The sequence below is a fragment of the Callorhinchus milii genome, unplaced genomic scaffold (assembly GCF_018977255.1).
Source record: "Callorhinchus milii isolate IMCB2004 unplaced genomic scaffold, IMCB_Cmil_1.0 Scaffold5, whole genome shotgun sequence".
Lineage (NCBI taxonomy): Eukaryota > Metazoa > Chordata > Chondrichthyes > Chimaeriformes > Callorhinchidae > Callorhinchus > Callorhinchus milii.
Window position 1 is genome coordinate 30131248 of NW_024704746.1, and position 26741 is coordinate 30157988.

The following is a 26741-nucleotide window of genomic DNA, read 5'->3' on the forward strand; positions in this document are numbered from 1 at the left end:
TTGAGGTTGCAGTAAGTCATTGGCTCCCTTTTTAGATTAATACAATTTGACACAAACCTGAACTCCAGTGCTTATGCAATTTAATTGTAACCAGCTTCATTTGCAACAATGAAAATATGCATTTCAGTACCACCACATTTGCCGATCCGCAACACAGACCGCAACACAAATACAAGGATTATCCTTATTTTTTAAAACTAGGCTGATAATAGTATCTGTGATTTCGATCTGTGATCGCTGCTCGCCACGAAGAAGATAACAAAAAATTCAAATATGAACAGATTTTGCACTTTCATTTTCCAGACAGATTTCGAAAATGCACAAGTTTAGCTGAAGCTCTGCACTCAGGTACAATGCTGTACTGATGCAGTTCGTTCTTTTAAAGAACTAAGGTAATAAAACAATCACATTGACAGTATGCACCAACACCAGCACACGTCTTTTACGTCGCTAAGCTTGTCAACTTGTCAACATGAGAAATATGTGGACCATGCTGAATGAGTTGAAATATGTTCTCCAGGTCTTGGATCAGCTCCCGAAAGAACCAAGTCACTTGCTTACTTATGTGAACCTTTAGAATTAACAGATATAGAAAGCACTTGGGTAACACTGAACATGGCAGCACAATACCTGCTTAGTTTGTTGACGTGTGTGAACGGGAAGCATTAACCTGCCTGACTATTTGCAGCGCTACGAGAAACTACTTATAGCTCCATGATGCCTTATGGGCTGCACCTTATGCTTCTCTGTACTGTGACTTAACCACTTCTGATTGAGGAAAGCTGACAAGACAGTAAAAAAAAACAGAGCATCATCATCTTACAGAGAAGCAAACAGACATTTTTTCGGGCTTTAGCTCCAATTCAAGTACGTACCAAAAAAAAATTGTGTGAGCCCACCTGCATGTAAATGACCTTATTTATATGTTAACAGTTTGGCCTGATGATGAAAACCTCACTGTGCTTAGCCTCAAACATGCAGGGTATAATAGGAAGTGTTATTCTAAAAAATATAGTCACTACACTTTACAGTAAAATTTGATAAAGTTCTTTGAGGTGCTTTGACATAAGACACTACATAAAATGCAATTATTATTATTATTAAAAAGGTGAATCAAATCCCATCCATTTTAGAAAGTCACACAGGTCTTTTTTTCTGTCGTATTCTGATCACATCTTTCCTACTACATTCTTACTCCCTTGTTAAATTCCTTGAGTATGATGGATGACTCCAGAAGTACTGAGAATATTTTCTGAGACGTATACTGTAGTATCAAAACACAAACGTGGATAGAATGGGGACGGATGTAGGGAGGAGACATTTTTGCTCAAAAATTACTGAGTGAATTTCTGGGATCTGTGTCATGGGACCTGAATTATTTACCAAAATAAGTAACTGTTGTATTGTTTTTAATTTTAGTGAAGCCTAAAATAGTTTTCATAGGTTGGCGAATACTTCAAAATGAATAAGAAGCAATGAATAGGTACAGGCAACAACAGTGAAACTGAAATCTTTACCGCAGGAAAACAAAAGGCAGAACCTTCAGTTATTAAAACTATTTTCAATCCCTTTTTTTATTATATTACACACTACGCCAGGCATGCCAAAGAGAAACAGTCTGCTTCTTAGATCACCACAGCCAGTGGTAGTTTCCTATAGAACCTTGGCAGTGCACATCCCACATGTAGTTGCACAACTCACATTATAAACGTAATGGAAATATTGCACAGTATAGTACTAGCAGGAATGTTCATCACATCTGCATAAATGGTGCAGTGCAGTTGAGTTTGAGAACTCTGTAAAGTCAAAGACATCCATGTTGCCACTACGTCTCAAGGCAGCTTTTAGAGCTCATGAATATAACATAATAAAAAATTAATGCATACCAATGGAGCATAATATTAATCAGATGTTTAGTTACGCTGAAAGGGTGGTGGAAACAGATTCAAAAACAACTTTCAAAAGGGAATTAGATAAGCACTTGAAACAGAAAAAATTGCAGGGGTATGGGGAAAGACCGGGGGAGTGGGCCTGATCGGATAGCTCTTCCAAAGAACCAGCACAGACACAATGGGCCAAACGGTCTCCTTCTGTGCTGTAATATTCCATGATGCAATGATTCTATCAGAAACTCAGCAGCGAATCCTATCCACTCATTTGTTCATAATTCAACTATATGTAAAAAACATACCTGTGACGGAGTGGAAATAACATTAATGGAAATCTAGGTATTAACCCAGATTAGTTTCATCGACTCCTATTACGAACAAACTGAATTGCACATCAACAAATTTCATAGCACTTCACAGGTAATCACTGTCTGTTGCGGTAACTGTTTTTATTGGAAAACATAGCAGTTATTTGCACATACACAGGGTTCAACAAAAAGGCATGAGATGAATAACAAATTCACAGGAGGATTATTTGCCAGGACACCATAAGAAACTCCCTTCTCTTGAAATAGTGTCATGATCTCTTACATTCAGATTTGCATTGCGGTGACTCTTCAAATCAGTTCTTTAAATTGAGGCCATCAGTATTTAAACAAAACTACTGTAGTCAAAATTAACTGAAATACACACGGGAAATCAACATTCTGGTAAAGTTAAATGTAATAGTTTCACCAATGGCTGGTGGAGAAGAAAGTCATATAGACGGCTGCAGGTTTGATTCTGAACTGTGCTGAGTTAGCTGAGCTCAGCAATTGGGGCTCGGACAATTGGTTTCAAATCACTCAGGATTTTCCCTCTTGACATCCCTGCTGGAAGAAGCACATTTGTAGACCTTGTATAAACACAAGATCGAGCTTGAGTTTGAAGTTCCTATTTTCAAGAAAGAGTGCAAGGGCAGGGGAGAAATTGTCGGAAAAAGATTGGCNAAAAAAATGCAGTCCATCTCCATGCCCTCTCTCTTACTGTCATCATTCTCAAACACGTTAACATTCATATGTACATGGACACACTTGTACCTTTTATTTCAGGTTCTACCCAACTCCATGTCAGATATCCCAGCAATATCTCCTCACTTCAGGCTCGGACTTCCTAAACCTCCCTGGCCTCTCTCTTAAATTCACCAAATTAATGTGCAACCTCAGTTCAGTTTGATCTTCAGCTCTCTTTCCTTCCTCATATTCTTTTTTTTCCAAATTGCCTGCCTCCATTCTATCACACAAAATGCTGCCAAAGCACTCATTCACCAGTATCCTCACGCACACCAAACTCTGCATGTCCTCACCAAACTCCACTGACTCCCAGTCTCCCAAGAGAATGGTTTCACGATCCTGACCCACTCCCCACCTATAAATCGCTTTATACCCTAGGATCTGCTACCTTCTCCTGCCCCACTCTTCTGCTCACCCCCTCTGCTGGCAAATTCTAGCCTGCTGTGTGTCCCCTGCTCCAGCATTAGCAATTACACCCCAACCTCTGTCATTCCCTTGCCATCTTGCCTCTTCTCTATCTATTTTAAATGCCATTTAAAAAACCTAACTTTCTCAGCAACTGAATCAGTGAACTTTATCATACATGAAGGGCGCTATATCGACACAAGATGCTGTTGTTTTAGTAACCTAGCTTCAACAACAACAAAATTACATTAGTATAGCGCCTTTCATGTTGGAAGGATGTCCCAAGGGCTGGACACACAGAGTTTTGGACCTTCACAAGGGGATTGCAAATATGCACTTTCACAGGGACAACGTTAGGAGCTACGAATCAAAAGCAGGATCCTTGGCCAATTTTCTCCACACCCCAGCCCGGGGAAGCTCAGAACTCTGACATTTTGGCTCAGATCAGCTAACTTAGTGGAGAAGAAACAGTTTAATATTACTGAGCAAAATAGAATTTCTAGTTTAGCACAGGTGGTGAAACAATCATTTCTTTCTGTTTAACATGGCAGCCATCCACAAAGTTATGTGTTATTCTTTGCACTTGCTATGAACCTTACAGTTTAGCTCATTTAATGCTTTTGAAAGTTTGAAACTGAAACATCTCCATGTGCAGGTATCCACCTATACATTTTAGTTAGAGCTGTTTTTGGTAAGTTGGGTTTCTGACACGGGGAAACTCATCACCATACTTAAGAGTGTCTAAACCAAACTAACAGTTCTACATACACATGGAAATTTCCGTTGCTTGAGGTGAATGACTAACATATACCAAAAATAATCGTAGCGGATTTTCAAAATTCATTGCAAAATAAAAGCAGACACGCAAAGACAATCAGTGCTACATAAAGTAGTATTTACGATGTAGTACTAAATCATACGGGGGTCAAGTTTTATAAGCATTTTGCAATAGATACATTTACGTGGATAAGTAAATCTTAAACATTACATGTGATAATCTATTTTTCCACATGCGATTAAAGAAAGTGAGTGGGAATACATTTAGTCTTGGTCTACAAAATCAGCCTGTAACAGTTTTTAAAGAACTATTTGTAAAACTATTTGTAAAATGCAATATGGCCCCTTGATTTTGAATCCCACTACTAAAGGGAAGTCATCCCATAATTACCTTGTCAATTATTTTCATTATTCAGATCTACCCCTCATCATCCTCAACTCTAGGTAATATAATCCAAATGTATCCAGTTTCTCACCAAATTCCTTCATCCCAGGGCTTAATCTAGTGAATCATACAATAGAAGGAAATCATTCTGTGAGGTTGTTAAAAATAAGGGTGTTTCCTGAATGTCAATCCCCTCTAAGCAAAGTAGGACAGGTCATCCTATCTGCTTCAAGAACTGCTTAAGCATGCTTTTACTTTAGCTGGTGAATTGAAAGTTGAACTGCCCTGTGACTTTAACATGCCCTGTTAAGATGAGTACTCCTCAAATATCAATTCTTTTAAAAAATCTATAATTTTCTGTTTGATTTAAAAACCATGACAGTAACAATCGAGCCTATCATTCCACTTTCCCACAAGATTGCTTTGATCAAGACAACTTCAAGTCCAATAATTCGGAGGATTCCCATTTATTTGAAAATCTCATAAAAGATGGCTGGTGTGCAAGCGGGTGGAAGGGTGCAGGCAGAGTGACAAGGGATGTGTTCATTTGCTGCTACAGGTTTGAGTGTGGAGTTCACATTTGGAAAATTGGAAAGTAAGCAATACCAAGATTAGCTAACATTGTTGATTGTATTAACAGCCTTTTGCATAGATTATAACGTCTGATGCAATATGATGAAACACAATAGTCCTTCAACCCTCTATGCACTTTGGGCAATAAGTAGAACATTCCAACAATTTCATCTGGCGGCAGATTTACGACAATCTGGTGATTTAATTAGATACACAAATCTAAGACAAATCAAATAGCCAGGTCGTAAATGCTGATTAGATTTTGAAATGATTGATTGTGTGCTTTGAATTTATTAAAGAGAATCTACCTTGGCTGCCTGATTTAAATAATTATTTTCAATATCTGGACAGCTGTTCAAACTGCACAAGTTAAAAAGGTGGACCTCTGGTTATTTGGGCATTACAAACTCGTTATGACCAACATTTAATAAAGGAGAGGGTAGGTTAAATGACTGCTATAAAATCTTCCTATCCCATTTATCTTGTGCTTTCTCACTTGATTATATTGTTGAAATGAGCATATATGTATAAATGTATTGTTTATACATTAAATTAGTTTATATTTTTGATCATTTTCCTTCTTTGATAGTCTGGTGTAACTCACTGAAAGACGAATCATTTATTTCAAGGTTATTGATTTATTATAACCAAACAACGGAAATATTTATTTGAGAAAATATTTTTATTTCTTAGCACTATCGCCAAAAAAAAGTAAAAGTGCACATGACTGCAGCTTTCATAATAAAACATTCATTTAAAAGCAGAATAGAAAGTTCCTAATTAAAGCATTTGAATGAGGAAGTTTTACTGGTGAGGTCCTAAACTTATGTTTTAGGAAATATGTTTCTATCAAGAGTTCAGATTTGAACTTTGCTATGCTGCACATCCATTTTCAAAGCAAAATGGTAACTGCAAAATTTCTATCAATGGTTACTTGGAAAATGTATAAACAATGGTCTTTTGTATTCAGTGTGGGTTTGGCCAGGAGATTTTGATTGATGGGAGTTTCTCTCAAAATTTCCTGGACAGGAATACTTCTGTTTGATCTAAGCCCTTACAAATAGAATATGGTTGTGTAGCTTATAGATTTTTACCTTACTTTTGTTGACGAAGGAAGGAAAAATCTGAAAAGTGGATGAGTGGTCACTAGCAAAATTATATATAGAGGTTCTTAACTTCAATCATTTTTGCAGTTCATTAAAAAGAACTAGCTTCCAAATTAAGACGCAAATTAAGAATTTTCCACAATTCTGGGTGATCATAATTTTTATCAACAATCAACTTTTAATAACTACAAATGCCTCCCTCCAGGGGGAGAGGGGATGTGACCATAAGAATGGTCAAAGAAGAAAGTCTTCAGGCGTATACCTAAAATGGGGAAAGAGGGAGCAAGGCAGGAATATCAAGGGAAAGAACATAAGCATTAATAAAATACTTCAGCCAATGTTACTAAAAATTATCCCAATTATAATTTTTTATATATTACTCCTGACCACAGTTTTTTTTATCTTAAATCCACTCATGCCAATTAATAACTTATTTCAGTGCATCAAATTTCAAAATTCCTTTTGTGGCTAGCCAATCACATGTTCACACAAATATGCAACACATGTGGTGTGGCATATTTGTGTGAAATTATTTGGCAGTTTAATTCGCTGTAAAACTTCCACAAGGTGAAATTAGGTACTGAAACTCTTATTGTTAGATATGTTTAACTTCTACACCAGGACAGAATGAGTTTTATTTTGAAGCAGCCGAGCAATCTTCCTCTCAGTTTTCTTTTAATCTTATTCTGTCCCTGTTTTACGTTTGTTTATCTGAACAATTAGAAAAAAATGTCCGACCTAAAGAAGGACTGCAGGAATGTTAATTGTTTGAGAACATCCAAACATTCCTATCATAGTTGTATTCCCTGTGTTAACTTTACTGGATATTGTGCTTGGGATAGAATGGGTTGGAGCAGGGGTTGTATTTGATAATAAAGGCATCAATTATCTAAAAAAAAGGATCCTAGGTTTGCACAAAGAATGAGTTTGAAATTGTAGAGGGACTGAATGTACAGCAGAAGGGTGGTTACTCTCCGTCATAAGGTTAACTACAGTAGCTATTCAAACAAATGGATTCAGGTTGTACTCACAATGTTTCCCCAATGACCCAAACAGCAAAGGGGCTTCCACAAATTCTCCATACGCTTGGGCATAATGAGACAAAAAGCACAAATTGTAACCATTATCTTCAATATTTTCTGAATAACTTGTTATTTTACTCTCATTTTTATTCCTGATGAACTACATCCTCATTGATGAACAAAGTCCTAATTTAGCAAAGCTAAAAATGTGCAGTTAAAAATCCCGGGCTACAGGACAGCTGTGGGCATTATCTGTGGACAGAACGATCTGTATGCAGGTTTCTCAAGGCTTTGTGGGGGTGTGGACTTTGAATATATCCCTTTGCAAATACAGTACAATCATTTCAACTATTAATAAATCAACATACACTTTGCTCACTTTGCTTTGTGGACTGAGAATCTGATTCTTTCGGGTTTTTTTTACAACTGTGAACTATTCATTGCTGCTGTAATCTCACATATGTGGTTTCCTTGATTGTGTGAACGTTTAAGAATGCTTTTTTTTATAATAATAAAAAAAACTCGTACAGATACATACCATAAAATCGAATAAGAATGCCATTGCCAAGAGGTTCAGATATAAAAAAAACGAATTTGCACTTAACATGGTACTGTGGGATGTGTATCCTAGATTACTGAACCAAAAAGATCACCACAAAGTAAGATTTAACGCTGAAAATTCTACATTTATCCAGTCAACTTCATGATAGAACAATTACCAATTGCTTTTCAAAAGACTAATCCTCCTTCTGTTGGTTGCTAGAATCTTCATAAAATATTACTGAACACATACAGTCCATTCACCCATCAATGGAGTCCTGTAGCTCAGTGGTTAGAGCACTCGCTTTGCAAGCGAGAGATCTGAGTTCAATTCCAGGCAGAGGGCGAAACCTTGGGCAAGTTTCCTTACTCCACACAGAGCCTAATAATAATCCCTCCAAAAACAAAAACAATAATAAATTGGTCATTTTCAATCTATGACTGTTTGTGGGACATTGCTGTGCGCAATTGGCTGCCGCGTTCGCCCACAAATATACAGTCAATTCACTTTACAGTATATTCTGTGAAGCGCTTTGGGACGTCCTCCCGACGTGAAAAGCGCTATATCAAATGCAAGGATTATTATTATTATTATTATTATTATTATTATAAGTCTGTGCTGAACGAATTCCATGTGAAATGTATTTCGACAGTCTCAGTTCAGGTCCTCATAATTGTGTACTCACAACACAATGTTGCTATTAATTCTGTACTCTCATTTATAGCAGTCTCACTAAGAGATATCACTTTTTGTGGGAAGTAGAAGATATCACATCGTTGTAGAAAGGGAGCGCTCTTAAAGGCTAGGGATGACAAACCTTCTTAGAGGAGAGTTGCTTCAGCTTTGAACTGGCACTAACTTTGCATGATTTTTGAGCGAATACTTGGCAAAAGTTGTCAAAAAAGGATTACTTAACATTACTGGTCTCATAACTAAATGATGCTATAAATAATCAGATTATTGTGAAGACATCCTGCGCATAACATTTCCTGTGGTTTGAAGTTTGTTGAGTTGTTATCTGTATACTTTTTGCCTTCCATATAGATCCTTGTCAGCTCAGATTGAATTGAAATAATGTGATCTTTATTCAGTAGCATTGCACTGTAGGCTTTTTCCTAGCTGGCTTCTGCTCGATCTATTGTTTACGACTGATTGTTCATCATAGCAACAACCACCCAGAAGCTCAGCAAATGTACCACTCACATCAATAAGAATGCTCAAAAAGCTTATCAAATGTATTTCACATTGCATTTTAATCACTGTAGAGTCAGACCTGATTATTGGCATTCCTATCATAGTTGTATTCCGTTAGTTGTATACAGCCTGAACCCAGGAAAGCTACTAGTACTCCACTAGTACTCTATAGCTGATCGACAGATTCTCTCCACCTAACATTTCCTCTCACACAAACCTAAATGCTACAGAAGATCTTCAAATCCAAACTCACATTTGCTTACAAATGCATAGTCATTGCAATTTACAATAAATCCGGTGAAGCACTTTGAGATATTTTGATGATGTGATCAAGTGCTATATATCAAATGCAAGAGTTATATGTTTAAAAGGTATGAATTAATAATAATAATAATCCTTGCATTTGATACGGTGCCTTAACATGTTGTTGTGACATCTCAAACTGCTTCACAGAATATACTGTAAAGTTAATTGTGTATCTTGTGGGCGAAATTCCTTGAGGATTAAGTAGGAAATGTTGTTTACGATCTTATCCTCCATTCCTGGGCTCTGCCAGCAACAGACAAATCATATGAACATCACCTCAATCCATCTAAAAGTCTTCTACCAGAGAGAAACAGCACATCGCAACTCCCTAACTTACCAATAGTTAAAGCATAGTTCAGAAGCAGATAGGATCCTAAATTGGCTGAAATTTGCTACCGCACTGTGGAATAAAACTACTGTTTTTTGCTCCAAACAATGGCAAAATGCCGGAATGGAGACCACATGGTATTAGTTTCCATATAGCAGTCTCTGCCAACCCGCACATGTGTTCTCTGGACATAGGCACGCAAGGTGTTTCTTCCCCCAAACCATCCCCCGGGGAGAGATTGCCCGTTCCAGAATTGGCAAAAGAAAAGTTCCAGTAGCTGGAACTTGAAACTCTTGGGCAGTGCAAGGAGTTTCTTCACATGTCAAGATTCACTGTTGACAAATAAAAAATAGACTGCAGCACAGCTACAGTTTGGGATCTGTCTGACCCAGATGACACTGCATCTTACCTAATGTCGTCAGAAGCAAATCTGCTTGCGGATTGAACAAAACGTTCATCCAGACTTCAATTGTTTAAAAATTACTTTTGTGAATTTGAAACCAAAAGTACTATGAATCCACATTTGGAATCTCAATACTGTTAAGAGTATAAATAACAGAAGGGGTGGATTTCAATTTAAAATGAAATTTTTAGTTCAGAATCCAATAACTGTTTACTGCGGCAGCCATATATTTTTTTAAAAAGGAAATGGGTTAATAGGATACAGGACTACAAACAGGATGCGGAGCTAAATTGCCAGATCAGTTGAGTTCAGAGATTCAGAAGTACAGTATGCTCAAATTGTAGTATGCTACATGGCTGCACCTTATATCAAACTGTATGCAATACTCCAAGTTCTAATCAGCAGTGCAGAGAAGAGTGATGAATCTCATCCCCAGTGCCTGAAGGATGAGCTTTGAGGAATTACATAAACTAGAACTTGAGGAGACGGTGGGGGGGCTTTTAGAGGTATCTAACATGCCAAATGGCAAGAGAAAGTGAACCCAAACAATACTTTTACGCCAAGGCAGCAGGGCATGAAGGCACAGGTTCAAAGATAAGATCTGAAAGATAAGTTTAGAACAGATAGCAGGAAGTATTTCTTTACATAGAGGATTGTTAGCAGCTTAAACAAATTATGAGAAAGGGTGGTACATTGCACACTTGGCACACTGCACTAATTTAAGAAACAGCTTGGTATAGCGTTATAGAAGATATGAGAACACAGGTGGATATTCTGGAAGGATGAAATCAAACGAAGCAAAAGGCTTCTCTAACCATACATCTAGTAACCTTGTGATGTGCACCACTGGTAGAGCATACAGAGAAAATAACACGGCGTAGAAGGTTGGTCAATTCTACAACGATAATATGATATGCTTATTAAATATCTTAAATCTTCATTTTTTAAAAAAGTTAAACAATTCTATGTACCATTCCCTAACCACAATGATAAGGAGGCAATCTGATCTCAAGTTCTGACAAAGACTCTCTTCAAGTGGTCACTGACGTAATTACAAATGATAAGCCTTTGATTTCCCGCCTAGCACGAGGCAATGTCTTAACAAGCTGACCAGATATACTCTAATTATAACAGATGGTGGTGGATTCCATTGTTCCCCCCCCTTATTCTTGGGACAAATCAGGTTTACTGTAATTTCATCAACCATGAAGACTGAAGATATAGACTTATTTGGGGTATAAGGACAAGGATGTGGGATAGCATTACACAGTACCAGTGGGAACCTATTACAGCACATGCACGATGGGCTGAATGATCTACTTCTATACTGAAAGTTCCACTTTTATGTTGATCAGATAGGTGTCTTTGTTGTATAAGTATAAAGAAGAGTCAGGTTGCTTTATTCCAGAGCCACTGTGACAGGTGTCCCTGGTATCATGGACTGAAGTCGTGAAAAAGAACCTTGAGTCAAGGATGTCTGAACTTGTCGTTACTAAATGGCTAACTGCAGTGAGGTTTCATTCAACAAATGCACAGGATGAATTGTTCTGTCCATGAGCAACTGTTGTGTTTTACCTGTTTAAGTTCTGGCTCGCAGGGTTAACAGGTGCTGAGTGGGAAGAGTTTCTGCTCCCAGTGATTGGTCTGCCCCTCCAAGTCCTGTCGATGAGCCAGGCTGGCTAGTCTGTCAACAGCAATGCTCTGAAGTACTGGAAACCATCTGGCTCAGACCTGGTTTCAATCCTGATTACTCTATGCTTGAAGGCTATCTTAAATCTTCAGTAGTTTTGAAGATGCACATATTCAGTTTACTTTGAAAGTCATTTGTTTGCAGACATTCATGAAGAACTGTCACTAAACCCAACTCTGACCTTGCGACTAACTAAGGGCTCGATCATGTTTCTTACAATGTTAAATGCTTATATAGCGGAATGGCCACCGGCATTAACCAATGCTCTGTATTATTGCATGGGATTATTATTCAGCATGAATCAATACTCAAGGGAGGGATCGGTTTCACTCCAACACTCTGCAACTGCAGACCAGCTGTATCACCTGACATTACTGTCATTATCCTTGGAAATACATCGTCCCCACTGGGACCTCTGTACTAATTTTGTACAGTTGTGGCTCTTTTTCCAAGGGCAACTGTGCCTAACTTCACTGTAGAAATGCACACCAAAGAAAATGCCTCACACAAAACATGCTTACAAAATACTGTGGCCTTGTAATAATGAACAACACAGGCTTATTTGTATCATAGGGATAGGTGTTGAAAACATTTGCTGACATCTTATTGATGTAGGCTTGAATAATTTTACATTTCACAAGCTTTAAATTGCTAAAGGTTAATCGTTTGAGATTTCCCACTGCATAACATTACAGGTTAAGTTAATTGCCTATTCACCTGCAGGTGAAACAATTTGAAAAGGGAGAGAGGGCAGGGCACAAGGGCACAGCACATTCAACAGTTGGGTGTGTTGGGAGAGTGCGTGTTGAACATGAATTACAAATTTGCCTTGAGCCAAATTTCACGTATTCATAAAACCCCAATTTTGACCAAATATGAGCCAATTCCATTCAGAATAGAATTTGTTTTTCCTTAAATAGATGGCAAATACGAAGAATTTTCCCAGTTTGTGCAATTTTCATTGAACTGAGCAATGCCATTTCCCAAGATATGACAGGCATTGAGGGTGGGGTGCATCATATTTACTTGACTTCCCTAATAGGGACGGAGGTGGACATTTCTGCAGTGGGACAATGTGCTCAATGGAACGAACCAGATTTCAGGTAATGTAGGAAGCTTCTTCCAATACACACCCTTTTTGACAAATTTCAAGATATTCAAATGTTTGAATAACATAAGATAACATGCATTGAGACCAATGGAAAACTTTCGGCCCATTAAAATTATTCCATTCACATTCTGCACACCTAAAATAACCTCTATCACACTGAATTAAAGTATCCATAAAGACTCCCTGATCTCCAATGCAATTGAGGAAAAATCCACAATATCTATTTTAAAAAAAATTCTTAAAAGTTCACACAAACAATGAAACCACATATGTGAGATTACAGCAACAAGGAATAGTTCACAGTTGTAAATAAAAACCCGAAAGAATCAGATTCTCAGTCCACAAAGCAAAATGAGCAAAGTGTATGTTGATTTGATAATAGTTGAAATGATTGTACTGTATTTGCAAAGGAATGTATTCAAAATCCACACCCCCACAAGGCCTTGAGAAACCTGCATACAGATCTATCGCCCTTCAATCCTGGCCTAGCACTCTCAAAGACCATTTCTAGCCAAAGTGGAACAGAAATCATTTTATTTATTTATCTCAGTCTATATTTACCCCTAGAAAATCTCCAATCTCAGACCTAACCCTATAACCTCCAACCCCATTCCTAACCAGATATTAATTCTGTGCTGTTTTAAAGATCCTAATCTTAGCAGCAGCTGTTGATTTTGCTGGGAAAACATCTGTTCTACACATTAAACTCTGGTTTCACTTTAGTCTCGTTATTTTAAACAAGCGCCTCCTATTTAGTGCTCGTGGTCTGAGTCAAATAGCAAGTTTATATGTACATCTCGACTCTAAGCATTATCAGAAGCAGAAATTAATCTTCGTCAGTGTTTTACAATGTCACTAATTAGTAGCCTGGTATTTCCAACTAGATGGGTATGGAGTTGAATCTAAGAGCTGCTAGATCACTTCGATCTGCCAACGATAGTTAATGTGAATTTCATTAATTCAAACCTAGGTCATTAAGAAGAACAAATCATGACAGTCCATTCGCTCATAAAACCACATAGTCACCCTACCTTACAACACAAGCTGTGAAGCTCATTAAGACATCCTCCTGATGTGAAAGGCACTATGCTAAATATAAAGATTACTATTACTGTATTATTTTTGTTTGACCTCAAGAAAAACATGAATTAATTGCTTCATAATCCATACGCTTCTTTATGAATTATGACGACTTTCAGTTGTGAAACAACTGAACCTGAGAAACGACAACAACAAAATTACATTTGTATCGTGCTTTTCATGTCGGGAGGATGACTCAAAGTGCTGGAAATCTTATTACAGAAGGAATAAATAGAAAAATAAGGCAGAGAAAGCAAATACAAACTTCACTTCATGGGCTTCAATCTTGAACATGCATAAGGGGGATAAAGTAAACCACTTAACTCTCCCAGATAAACAGACAATTTTGAAAAAGTTTGATAAATGTAAACACAAGACCAACCCAGGTATCACAGTATCAATACTTGTTTGTTCAGCAACACGAGCACTCGGCAAGAAAAAAAAAGGTTTCCCTTTGTTCAACTGTAAACTAAGTATTAGTATAAAATATTTAAATGCTGGCATACAAGTTACCTAGTGACTTGGTGCATTTCATTATTTGGGGGATAGGAAAGCATTTACTATGGAGCAGAAAATCAAATAAAACCAAATTGTAGCTCAGCGGTTAGAGCAGTCGCTTTGCAAGTGAGAGACCTGAGTTTGATTCCCGACAGGGTGAAACCTTGGGCAAGTTTCCTTACTCCACACACCTGACAATAGTCCCTCAAAAAAAAACAATAACGAATTGGTCACTTCAATCCACGACTGTTTGTGGGACGCTGCTGTGCACAATTGGCTGCTGCGTATGCAGTCAATTCACTTTATAGTATATTCTGTGAAGCGGTTTGAGAATTCTGGAAGACGTGAAAAGCGCTATATCAAATGCAAGGATTATTATTATTAAATTTGAATGTAACCACAATGTCAAGCTTTTACATCTGCTTACAGTATGCTGTGTTTTAATTAAATCTTCCTGTACTTTGAATATTGCTTCAGGTTCTACAAGCCCATCGCTACAATGACTAAGGGTGTTAAGTGACTAAGGTTATTACATTAATCGAAATTAAATTCATCCCCAAATAATGTTAACTAGTAGGTGTTTGTACCCATGACAGGCAAGATACATCACGTAAATATCTGTGATCATCAGTCTATCCATTTCTCGCAGGAGCCAAAAGTATGGGGATGCGGGGGGGGGGGGGGGGGGGGGAGTAGTCTTCAGGGGTCAGGCAAGGGCAAGTCAGCAGTAATAACCTTACTGAAACAAACTCCCTCTGATGGAGGAGACCCCTGTGTATTTCTGACCCTAGATGCCATACAGAATCATGTCCTAGTCTCACAATTAATGAGGGAATCTAGAACAAAAAGTATATGCCGCCGCCCCCCCCCCCCCCACTCCAATATTGTATCTGCCTTTTTAAAGCGCAACATACTCTCATAATAATGAGGTTTTATTATGAGTAAAACATTAAAAGTATAGGAAGATTATAAATTTACATTTCCACTACCACATGGGTCGATCTTTCCTATTATACATTAGTTGAAAGGATTCCAGCTCAGTGAAATTCCATCAAAGACTGGAAGGGTAGAACCGGTCTTATTATTCACACATGACATTCACCAACAGAGCTGAAACCTGGTCTCCTTTAAACAATTGCAGGAGTCTGCTGATATAAATACTTCTGTGCTAGTTTCCTAGAGTGAATGTCCGGGTTACTAAAATTATATCTTTCAAATTGGACCAGTTTCAGAATTTTTACAATCTAACAGAATGCCAACAAGACAAAGGGATTTCTGCAGGCCAATTAGGTGCAAATAAATCAAATGATGGTCACCAAGTTATAATAATAATAATCTCTGCATTTGATATAGCACTTTTCACGTCTTCTATACGTCTCAAAGTGCTTCACAGAATATACTGTAAAGTGAATTGACTGTATATTTATGGGCGAAACGCAGCAGTCAATTGCGCACAGCAGTGTCCCACAAACAGTCGTGGATTGAAGTTGTACAGATAGTGAGCCAGTATTTCATTCCTTTCACATTAAACCATCCAACTATTTTCATGCTCATGAAGGGGCAATGCAGTGTGTTTTGTCTATGTGTGGTTGTACATAATGATTTCTTTAAAGGCAAGTTAAGCAATGTTTCATTGTTGATAATAGCCCGCAGTGACGAAATGTTTTCACGAGAAATCTCCTGGCCTCTATCCACAGTATGAAACTGAAAGATTAGCTGAAGTCAAGTCCTGTTCAAACCATTCTGTAGGCTTGTCGCAGCCTGTACGTATTACACATTGGAGCTTTCACAAGTCACCATTGGGCTAGTGATGCGTTGCAGAGCCCTTTTCTGTGCCATACGATTCTATGATTTTGCCATTCAAAATCTCCATGTTGTCTTTTTCTTTGCTTATCTCTATAGACTGATGAAAGTAAAGGATATCCAGAGGTCATAAATCAATGTTATTTTTCCCAGTCACTGCTCACAGACAGGATTGTGAATGCTCCTGTAGAATTTCTGAGACAAAATGCTTTGAGCATTCTGAGTTAACAAAAGCTCCAGAGGCAGCAATTTAAATTCCTTACTTGTGGGTCCAAATATTTACACTTTTTCTTGTTCACCTAAAGGAATTTCCTTGCCTCCTCTTTCCCCTCCCTTGCAGTCGCTGGTAATCCTATACTTTCCTCTAAAACGATTGGTTGAAGTAAACTCCGATCCTGAGAGCAAATGTATTATCACCTGAAGGATCCTGATTAAAACCCTGTGTTTCACTTTTCTTTTTAAAAAACCCTTGAACTTATGCTTCAAAATTTATTAGCAGAAATATGTGACTTCCATATGAAATGTTTTGTGAAATGATGTCATGGCTTGGAAATACAGACTATGCACCTTCATCTTTATTGAGAGCAGGTGAAGCAACATAAATTTAAAAATACTTAGGTCACTCCAGCTGCCCTCAATAAAAAGTCTGCAATTTCAACTTTCTAGTGGCTTTTTAAATCGGCCCTTAGCACATTGGGTTGGTTGTTGACAAATACAGTTGCATTTAATCTGGTAATAACAATAATCCTTGCTTTGGATATAGCGCCTTATCACATCTTCCAGACATCTCAAAGTGCTTCACAGAATATACTGTAAAGTGAATTGATTGTGTATTTTGTGGATGAAATGCGGTAGCCAATTGCGCGCAGCCGTGTCCCACAAACCAAAGTAAAGTTTGGTTATTTGGATTGAGTAACCAACTTATTATTTATTTATTTTTTTACCCTCGGTAAAGCAATCCGCCAGTCGACTAACAACTGGGTTCCTACTTACTGCTAGGTAAACATGGGCGTGTGGAGTAAGGAAACTTGCCTAATGTTTCGCTGCCTGGGATTCGAACCGGGAGCTCTCGCTTGCTACAGGACTCCACAAAATTGTATTCGGAGTATTTTCCAATGTGGCTGAACTAAGATATTGGAATGTCATTGCCATTTTTACTCTGTAGTTGATTTGTAATATTTCAGCGATCTCCCTTCCTCTCCTGAAGATGCCGATTCATGCAGGCGTGTGATTCCATAGAGGCCAGTTGGCAGGCAATGCAATCATGAAAGGCATCACAGCTGAGCTCAATCCTGTTTTCACCAGATGTCCTCAAAATAGCATTGGATATCCAACTGAGCCACTTATTAAAGCATGTGTACTGTACTTTTATGTTTAATACAGGATGTAGCTTACATGCACCTTGGCCTATATTACTGGCACTCTATGGCAAGTCATTAGCAGGTACATGAAAGTGGTCTACAAAGAATAGTTTCTGTGATTGTTTTTCTTCACTCCCAGTGAGAAACTGTCTGGCCTCGACTAAGTCAGTAGAATGATTCAGGTCACTGTGGGATCAGCCTATGCATCACTACTTCTTCCTACAGCTAGTTTGGGTGTTCTCGTGTTGGAGGTGGGATGAAACCTGCAAGCAACACTGAAAATGCTGGTGATGTCCAACAGACTGCCCCAGTTTCCTAGCCATTTAATGGAGCAAAGTGACTGATATTTGTTTCAAGATGTTCAGTGTACAGAATACATCATGATATTTTCAGGGCAATTTAATTAAACAAACAAAAGATACTGTCATTAATAAAAACTATTAAAAAGAGCATTTGTACTGTGAGAACTACAAATAACAGTGGTATATGGGCTGAGCCATCTTCAACATTACTCACGGCAAGTTCTGTGTCTGTTACAGTGAATCACAGTGTTAGCAAGAATTAATCTCAAACACAGGTGAATAATTTTAAAATGAAATTGAATTTTTACATCTTTTTGACATGTTTTTCAATTCTAATATCAGAAACTTCTCAATAAGAAGAATGTGTAAGTTTTTTTTAAACTTATTCTTGGCAAATATTTAGGTGTCTCCCTGCCAAGAAAGCCAATAACATTTTTAAACAATCCAACCCAAACCGGTTGTAAATTTAAAAAATCTAGACAGCAGAAAATAGATACTATCTAGATAACACCTACCAGTCTAGGTGCACAATACATAGTGCCCATAATGTCCAAATATTTATTTTATCAGAAGTGTCAAGCTTCGATTATTTAATATGTTGGTACATGACAATAGAACTTGCAGCTCCAGAAATGAAGGCATTTCAATTACACATCAACAAACACACTTCAATGAAGCACTGTGATAAGGAAGCAAAGCAAGATATTACTCTATTCATCTAACTACAATTACATTTACTACATAATTGTCGAATATCCAATCTTTAAGTTAAGTAATTAGTTACTGACACAGATTCAATTAACCAAAATATTAATGGTTTGTGCTGACTGAACTCACATGTAATAAAAGCATCACATTGGGTTTAACCTCGAGCAAATAGTGTGTTCCCACTGTAAACCTAACTCAGTTTAGATTGTAAGAAGTTATACAAGTGGAGCTCACTCTTCCAACTATTTATATGCCCAGAGTTGCCAAATGTCAAAAATGAATGAAAGATGTTGCAAGGCAAGGGACCAAATTCAAACCTCCAAACAGTTTTCATTAGGCATATCCTTTAAAAGCTTTTAAAAAAAAACCCATAAATTTTAAAAGGAAATATTGAATATTTACAATGAGTTCCTGAGAACAGGACTGTGATAGTAAAAAATACATCTGGGTGATGAAAAGAGGGAGACAGCATATTCGCAGGGCACCCCAGACACTGTTCAATAGACAGCATTTAAGCCAATCCCAAACTCTGCATCCATTAGTACTTTGACGTTTGCCAAAATTACTTTGTGTTCTTCAATTAATTTTGAAGTGCACTCAACAGTAGTACAGAAAGACATGCCATTACTGTACATCATAGTGATTTAAATGTAAACGTTTCTGGATCATAATTTAAAAATATGATCGGCAGAAGTGCAGCAAACTCATATGCACATTAGTTGTTTTGGAGAAAATAAAATGGGTGTTGAAAACTTTTCTTCAATCCTAATACACAAGGTCATTGGCAGGGCTATAAATGCCCTGCAGTCCTGAAATTTACAATCCTCTAATGGTCTGGCAGGAGTTTTGTTGATCGGGTGCCACAGCTACAAAGAGGCCGAAATCGTCTCCTGTCCTGCCAATCTGGCATTCAGTCTCCATTACTCAACAGCAGTTACACAAAATGATCTTGTACATATTTTGTAAATTAATAATTATAAATATGGAAAGTAAGGAGCTACTCAGCTAATCTTGTACCTCCTCAGCTGACTATAAAACCGCCTAGGGTGTTCTGACTTAAATACACCACCACTTTAACATTGATCAGCACACAGTACCACCCATTCCTTCCTGCAGTTCACACTCAATACAGAAATAATTGCCAATAAAACTGTGGCAATATATTAATGTACTAAGGAACGGCTGGCTGAGCTGCAGAAAGGAAGATGGTGGCAATGCATTCATGCATTTCATGCTGAGATGTGGTTCCCATCAGGAAGCTCGCAGGAAGTCCCTGGTACCTTCCTGGAGCTGAACTGGTTTCAAGGTGACATGTTTGGCCACAGAATCCAGCCATATTTGTTTGTTGGTTGTACTCCTCCTACACATCAGATGACCTAAAGGAAGGCGAGCCTGCAGTTCCATTTCTCATTCAGTCCTGAACTTTTAAAGAGAATTAGAAGTAATACAAGGCTTCCCAGCCACAAAATGTTTTATCTGGATTGAAGGAGATTGAGAATTGGTGCCAATTGGAAACAGGGGAAAGAGAACAGACCTGGAAACTTGCTGGAACAATCCAGGGAGGAAAGCCTTAAATTGTGTTGTGTGACATTGAATTCAAGAACCCAATCCAGAGCAATAACACAAAAATAGCAACATGGCCCAAATGTAGGCCTTAAGAGTTTTCAGCTTGTAAAGATTTCTATTTGGTCTGACACAAACAGACCTTTCATAAGCTCAGTTTTATACATTAAATCTCCAATATACATCTTTTGAATAATGGGCTTTGATACGTTTCCTGGCTACTTGCTCACAGAGAATTACAAAGCAAAAATAGGAATGATTTGTTTGTATTGCAACAAATCATTAGCGTATCTCATTTTAATACCACAAGTAACAGTGCTCTGGATGTGAATTCTTCACAGTGCCGCCAAACAGTTGTCAAACTGCTCTGTATGGAACACCTGCCTGCAACAATAGTTGGTGCATTTGTTGGGACATGTTAGGGAATTCACACTCTTGGGAAGTGCTCTAGGGTGTTGACTCACACTGATTCAGATCACAGTCATGGTTAAACATACAAAGGCAAAATATCAGAGTACAATTTGGATTTGCATTCAGCTTCATGCTACAATAGTCGAGACATCCCAGCTCCTTACTTTTTCCTTTGTGCCAATTCTTCCCATAAAATATTCTAATTAAACAGAGGAGTGAATCCACTGCAGTTTTGAAAATAGTCTCCAGGCTTGACGTTTATAATTAATGATCACAGGTCTTATTGCTATTATTACTTAAACATCCAATAGCACATTGTAAAAATCCACCTTCGAAAAATCTCCATTTTCAATTATCCATGGGTGGGTGTCCTCTCCATTAAGTTAGATAATGAGGTGTCACAGTACTGCACTGTGGAACGAACCTCCACTGTTACATTCTGAGCATTTACCTGGTGAATGCTATTAAAGTAATAAATACCATCATTCGTTTAATAGCTTCTTTCCTTTATTTTTAATACTGTAGTTTTATTTCATTACAATATCTTAGAAGCCGTCCTCTTCACAATTCCTCCCTAAAGCAAAGTCTAAAAGGAATTTTGTTAATTTATTCTTCATAGGATCAATTTAATAATAATCTTTGCATTTGATATAGCGCTTTATCACCTCTTTGAGAAGTCTCAAAGTGCTTCACAGATTATAGTGAAAAGTGAATTGACTGTATTTTTGTGGGTGAAAATTTTATTTAATAATAACATATTTGCAAACATATTCTTATATATCAATGGCAGAATTCAATTTTAACTGCCCCTGCTATAGAAAAGTGAGTACACAAGTGTTTGAGTTTTTAGAATTGTACCTTATATAATTGTAAAGCAGGAAGTATAAAAAAAGTCAGCATTGCAGAATTGCAAAAGTATGGCCTGACTAATACAGGCTTAGCAAGTGAAAAATAGAATGACACTGGGCTAGTCATTTCAGGATGTTTTTTCATAGCTTTAGCCTTTAACACTGGGTAATTCCAAGCTTCCTGTGTCATCAGCAATCAGCAGATACAAATTCATGACTTACCATTAACAAAAAATACTAACGTCTAATCTACACAGAACATTCCACACTGATAACATCTATTATGCTGTACAACATAATAGTAATCCTTGTATTTAATATAGTCAACTAACAGATTGAAAAATCTCAAAGCCATCACAGTTTTTCTGTAGTAAGTGAAGTGTAGCAAATGTATTTGCAGGCAAATGCAGTAGCTAATTTGCACACCACAAAGCCCCGCAAATGGCCATCAAGTGAAACAAACTTTTTTTTCTAACCTGGGGGATTGTTGACCAAGACTGTTCTCCAATTAGGAGAAATTTCCTTCGGTTTTCACGGGAGTTTTACCACCCATCTCATTTCAGGTACACTTTCCAGCATCAAGCATTTTAATGTTAGGTAATAGCATATAGCCAACTGCAGAATAAAGCTCTTTCTACTCTGCTGTAATGTCAGAAAAAGAACTCCTTCATTTACCACACACACATTGTAGTGTTCTCTCCAAGTCAGAAAACTACATTTACTACCAATTAGTGCCAAACTGAGGGTAAGTTTGTGCTGTGAGTGCATGGTTTCCATGAATTTCCATAAAGTGTAGAAACACATTTTACACCATTAGAATGGGTTGGTTTTGAACCTAGGACTCAAGAGATGTAAAGGACATTGCACTACCCATTTCCCTCTCAAAATATATTTTCACATGGTTCACTATAGATTAAATAAATGCTTGTCACATTTATCATTGTTTAAAATATTTTGGAAAATTTGTTTTGGAAAATCAAGTAAGGTGCCAACTCTCCTTGGGCCACTTGTAGCAAATTAAGAGCTTGATAACTACTAATAAGGGTAAGAGGCCTGGTCTAGAACTGTTATTTTAAATAAGAAGCAAACCAAAACAAAATACTGAAGGGTACATATTTCATTGAAGCTAAAGCAGTTAATTAGTTTAGGATGATATGTTTTCACAAGATCTTTCTGTTCACACAGCTCAGCAGTACTGCTGTTAACAAGTATTCGACAAGGAAAATAAACATTAGTGACACTGACACTAATTTACAACATTAGAGTGTTACAATCCAAAGTGTTACAGTATAAGCAAATATCAAATAAGTTAAAACTCAGAATATCCAGTCTTTTTTAAAAAAAATCAAATGAGGAGTTTTTCTTCCTGTTAATTTACCACCTCCTGATCCAACTTCATTACCCACCAAAAATGTTGACAAGCTAATCAATCATGAATAGTTCTAACTATTCGTGAGTTTGGTCTCTAGCTATAATGTGGCATTTCAAAACCTGATCATCTTCAAAATGCAAAACAAAAATCAATATTTCAGCACACTAGCAATATTGTGCACAGCACAAATCCATAACAGTTTCCACATAGTCATAATGTGTGCGAGGATTTAGAAATAGAATGGGCATTCACAAACCTGGTAAGTGATCTTCACATAGTTAAAATGATTGTCCACTGGACTTTTAATGCTTAAAATTTAGTAGCCTAACAGATGTAATATCTAGGTTGGGCCAACACAACTACTGTCAAAAATATGCTGGAAATGGCAAATTATCTGCTCAATCGCTCTTTACAGTAATATCTGTTAATTCGTTCAGGTACATCTCACTGCCAATGAAATAGGCAAGTTCAGTTAATGTCCACTGTACAACAGCTAGTATGAGACCATAGCTATGCTGTTGATTGAAAAGCCAGTGTTCAGATTGTCTAACATCGCTTGATAGGCAAAACAGCTGTCTAAATATCTTGCAACCTTCATTTCAATGATATACATTTTTTGTACAAGTAGCGCTGAGCACCAATATGATACACTTACTAGTTTTACTGTAGTTAACTTGTACTTTCAAACTGAAGAACAAATACAGTTCTCCTTTACTAAAGTGTTTAATTGCAACTTATTTTGAAATTTAAAATGTCTCCTTGAATTCATTTAAAAACAGTTTGATGCTGTGATGGGAAGAGTGAGCCAAACAAATGAGCCAAACAGCTTCCTTCATCCCAGCTAGTCTTGTGATGATCTACATTCCACCCAAAAATAATGTACTACATTGAAATCTATTGGTTTTATACTGTAGGATCTTATTGTATTTTAAACATCTAACAGTCTTTCAAAAGTAATTACTGTCTAATAAAACCTTGAACTCATAGTTTAAGATTATATTCCAATGGAAACTTGGCAAACATTTGCACCAACAAGATCCCCAAAACAGCCATGAAGTAAACTACCTTCTCTTTTTGAAATGTCATGGAATGTTTAACGTTCACCTCAACGGGCAAATCAAAACCTCAGTTTTAACTTTTCATCCAAAAGATGACACCTCCAACAATGAAAGACCTCATTGTTGCGTCCTCTTAGACTACAAGATGTTGGTCAAGTGAAGTCTGTGTTTAGGTTGGTTCTGTTTTCATATTTCTGCACTCATAGTTTACATTGGCAGCCATTTGGGTTTCATGCAGTTTTCTCGTAAATGCAATGGCACAAGCAATCAACATCTAATATCCTCTAATAGCGATCAAAGCTAAAACAATAAAAAAAATTCTTTATTTCAGTTCCCATTGATAGATTTTTTGACCAGTACGTTTCAGCATTAGGTCTGGTCATGGTGGATTTCCTGCTATGCATCTCGTGCAACATGTAGGTACAGGTTTTATTTCAACACACTTATCTTTTTCACGGTGCTTAAGAATTAAATAGTCAGATGCAAGGTGTAAGGACAGCTTGATTGATAACATACAGTATGCAAATAAAAATGCAGCACTGATGTTCAACAGGTGATTTGTGCTAACATTAAACATCTCAACCATTTCCCAATTTCACACATGCATTTAAAACTACTTTCAACGCTTTCGGCAATAGGTATAATTGTCTGTGTATTGCACTGATCACAAAGTTAAAGATTATACTCTAATCTGCACAATTTCTACATACTTGTAAATTTAGAAAAGGATGTGAATATGTTCTCTAATTTAACCAGGCCACACTGGCTTTTACTTTGGCCATCCTAGTCATGTCTTTCTCTACTTTTGATTCTCCTCCACTCCTATTCTCCTGCTCAAACCCTCCTTTCTTCCAACTTGTCTACTCTTCTTTGGCACTCCATCTGTTTCACATTAGTGGCTCATTGTTTAGCTACAATGCCCCCACACTCTGGAATTCTCCCGAAATCTTTTTGCTCTGCCTTTCTCTGCCAGTCTTCAAAACTTTTTAAATAAATCTATTTCACTTTGCCTTTGATCAATCCCCCCAAATTCTCCCTCCTCTTCCCCCATCGTATTTGTGAAGTACTCTGAGGTGTTTATGCTACATGAAAGGTACTAAATGTTTAAATTATTATTGCACTCCATTGCAGAAAAACAGTTCTCACCAAAATAAAGTTTTTATTGCCAGTTTTCAGAATCACTAAGAAAACAGACATTACTCTGGAAATCATGAGTTGGCATTGACGTGATACTTTGACAGATTATTGGATGAGTTGAAAGTATTTTTTGCAATGTTTAAATAATTGACATCCAGATTTTTAAATTTCATAAATACTGTGTTTTGTTTACACACTGGTGGAAGCAAAGCAATATTGTTTCCAGCAGTAGAGTGCAAACCACAATTTATTCTTCCTCCACTGATTGTGCTCGTCAGGGCTCAGTAGTTTCTGTGCATGTGCTGAAGTACCTGGTACTAGAACTTTTAAAAAAGGGGGTTAAAACTGATATTGCAGCTTATTGCAACGATGCATCTCAAAATGCTTCCCAAAATTGGTCGTTTTGAATTGCAGCAACAGTTACATTTGGCAGCTTACCCTCAAAGCTCACAGCAACCTTACATAACGGCAATGCATCTGTTATTTCGGTGACTTTTGAATGACGAACTGATATTTCCCAGTAAAACAGGAGAACGTCCTATTCTTTCCCTTGCCCATCTGCAGATCACATCTGAAGACTTTCCTCTTCAACCGCGCTTAGTCACCTCCTCTCTTTCTCCGGCTCAACATCAAGCTCCACCACTGTTAAGCACACCAAAACACTGCTTCCAGTGAAAGGTGCTATAAAAATCAAATTGTTGTTGAAAATGTATTGAGCCATCCATTGATGAGGTCAAGAATTTTAAAAGTACCACTAAATTAGAGATGAGGCTGAATTGATTTGAACTTGCTACATTTATAATGCATTTAGAAATTGATGCCATGTTAAAACCACTTCCTCTAAGTTTTATCAGAATCAGGCAGGTCTCCAGCACAATTTACTTTTAGGTTGTGCTGCTTATCCTTAATTTATATTGGACTTTCTTGATCAATTTACCGCAAAAGAGCAGTAGAAATACAGCAAAACAGTCATCAATTTATTATACCAATATAACTATTTACAACATCTGCAAGAGTATAATCTGTTCTGCAGAATGGATACGTGCTTAGTTTTGCAAATTAGCCGTTTCCTGTTTGTTTCAATAACTCTATAAACACAATAATCTTTCAACAATCAACTTTCGCTGCAAAACTATTACTTTTTTTCAAACTGGGATTCTTGGTGAATCCCCCAAGACTTGTAGTGCAGTTTGAAGAAGCGGCAGAGAAACCAGATACGTCAAGAAGTGAATGACTTAGCACGGAAATAGGCCTTTCAACCAAACTAGTCTGTGCTCTCAAGCATCCCTTTATTCCTTTCTATTTTATGTATGCATCAAGTTTTCTCTTGGCTTTCAAAGGGGAGCTAGTTAGATATCTCAAAAGGAGTAAATTTATATGGGTATGGGGAAAGGACAGGTAAATCCGACTGAAAGGACTGGTCTTTAAAACAGCCTGCATAGACACGATGGGCCGAATGGCCTTCTGTGACGTATATTTCTATGGTTCAGTGGTTCTAAATACACTGATGCTTTTAGTGTTGATTAGGTGACCCCAAGATTGGCTTTTAAAAGCCTTTGGATACAGGAGAAATAGAAAGCAGAGGGAAGTAAAATACTCAACAGATTTGTGGTCCTAGAAAAGATTAAAGAAATAGCGAAAATGCAAGGCATAAATTATACTTGCTGTTAAATGATGAACTAGTAAAATGTATATAGACAAAGTGACACTAATGTGTAAGCAGTGTACTAGAATAAACTCTTAGGCTGCCCCAAACCAGTATGAGTAAATATGCACTGTACATGCATGGTCCCATTCTGCTTTAGGATTCTACTTTTG

At 37.3% G+C, this 26741-nt stretch overlaps 1 protein-coding gene across 1 annotated transcript in view; it reads right to left on the minus strand.

Annotated features, from left to right (window-relative positions):
* Window positions 1-26741, minus strand: part of btbd11b (BTB (POZ) domain containing 11b) — a 66983-nt gene that overhangs the window by 38216 nt on the left and 2026 nt on the right.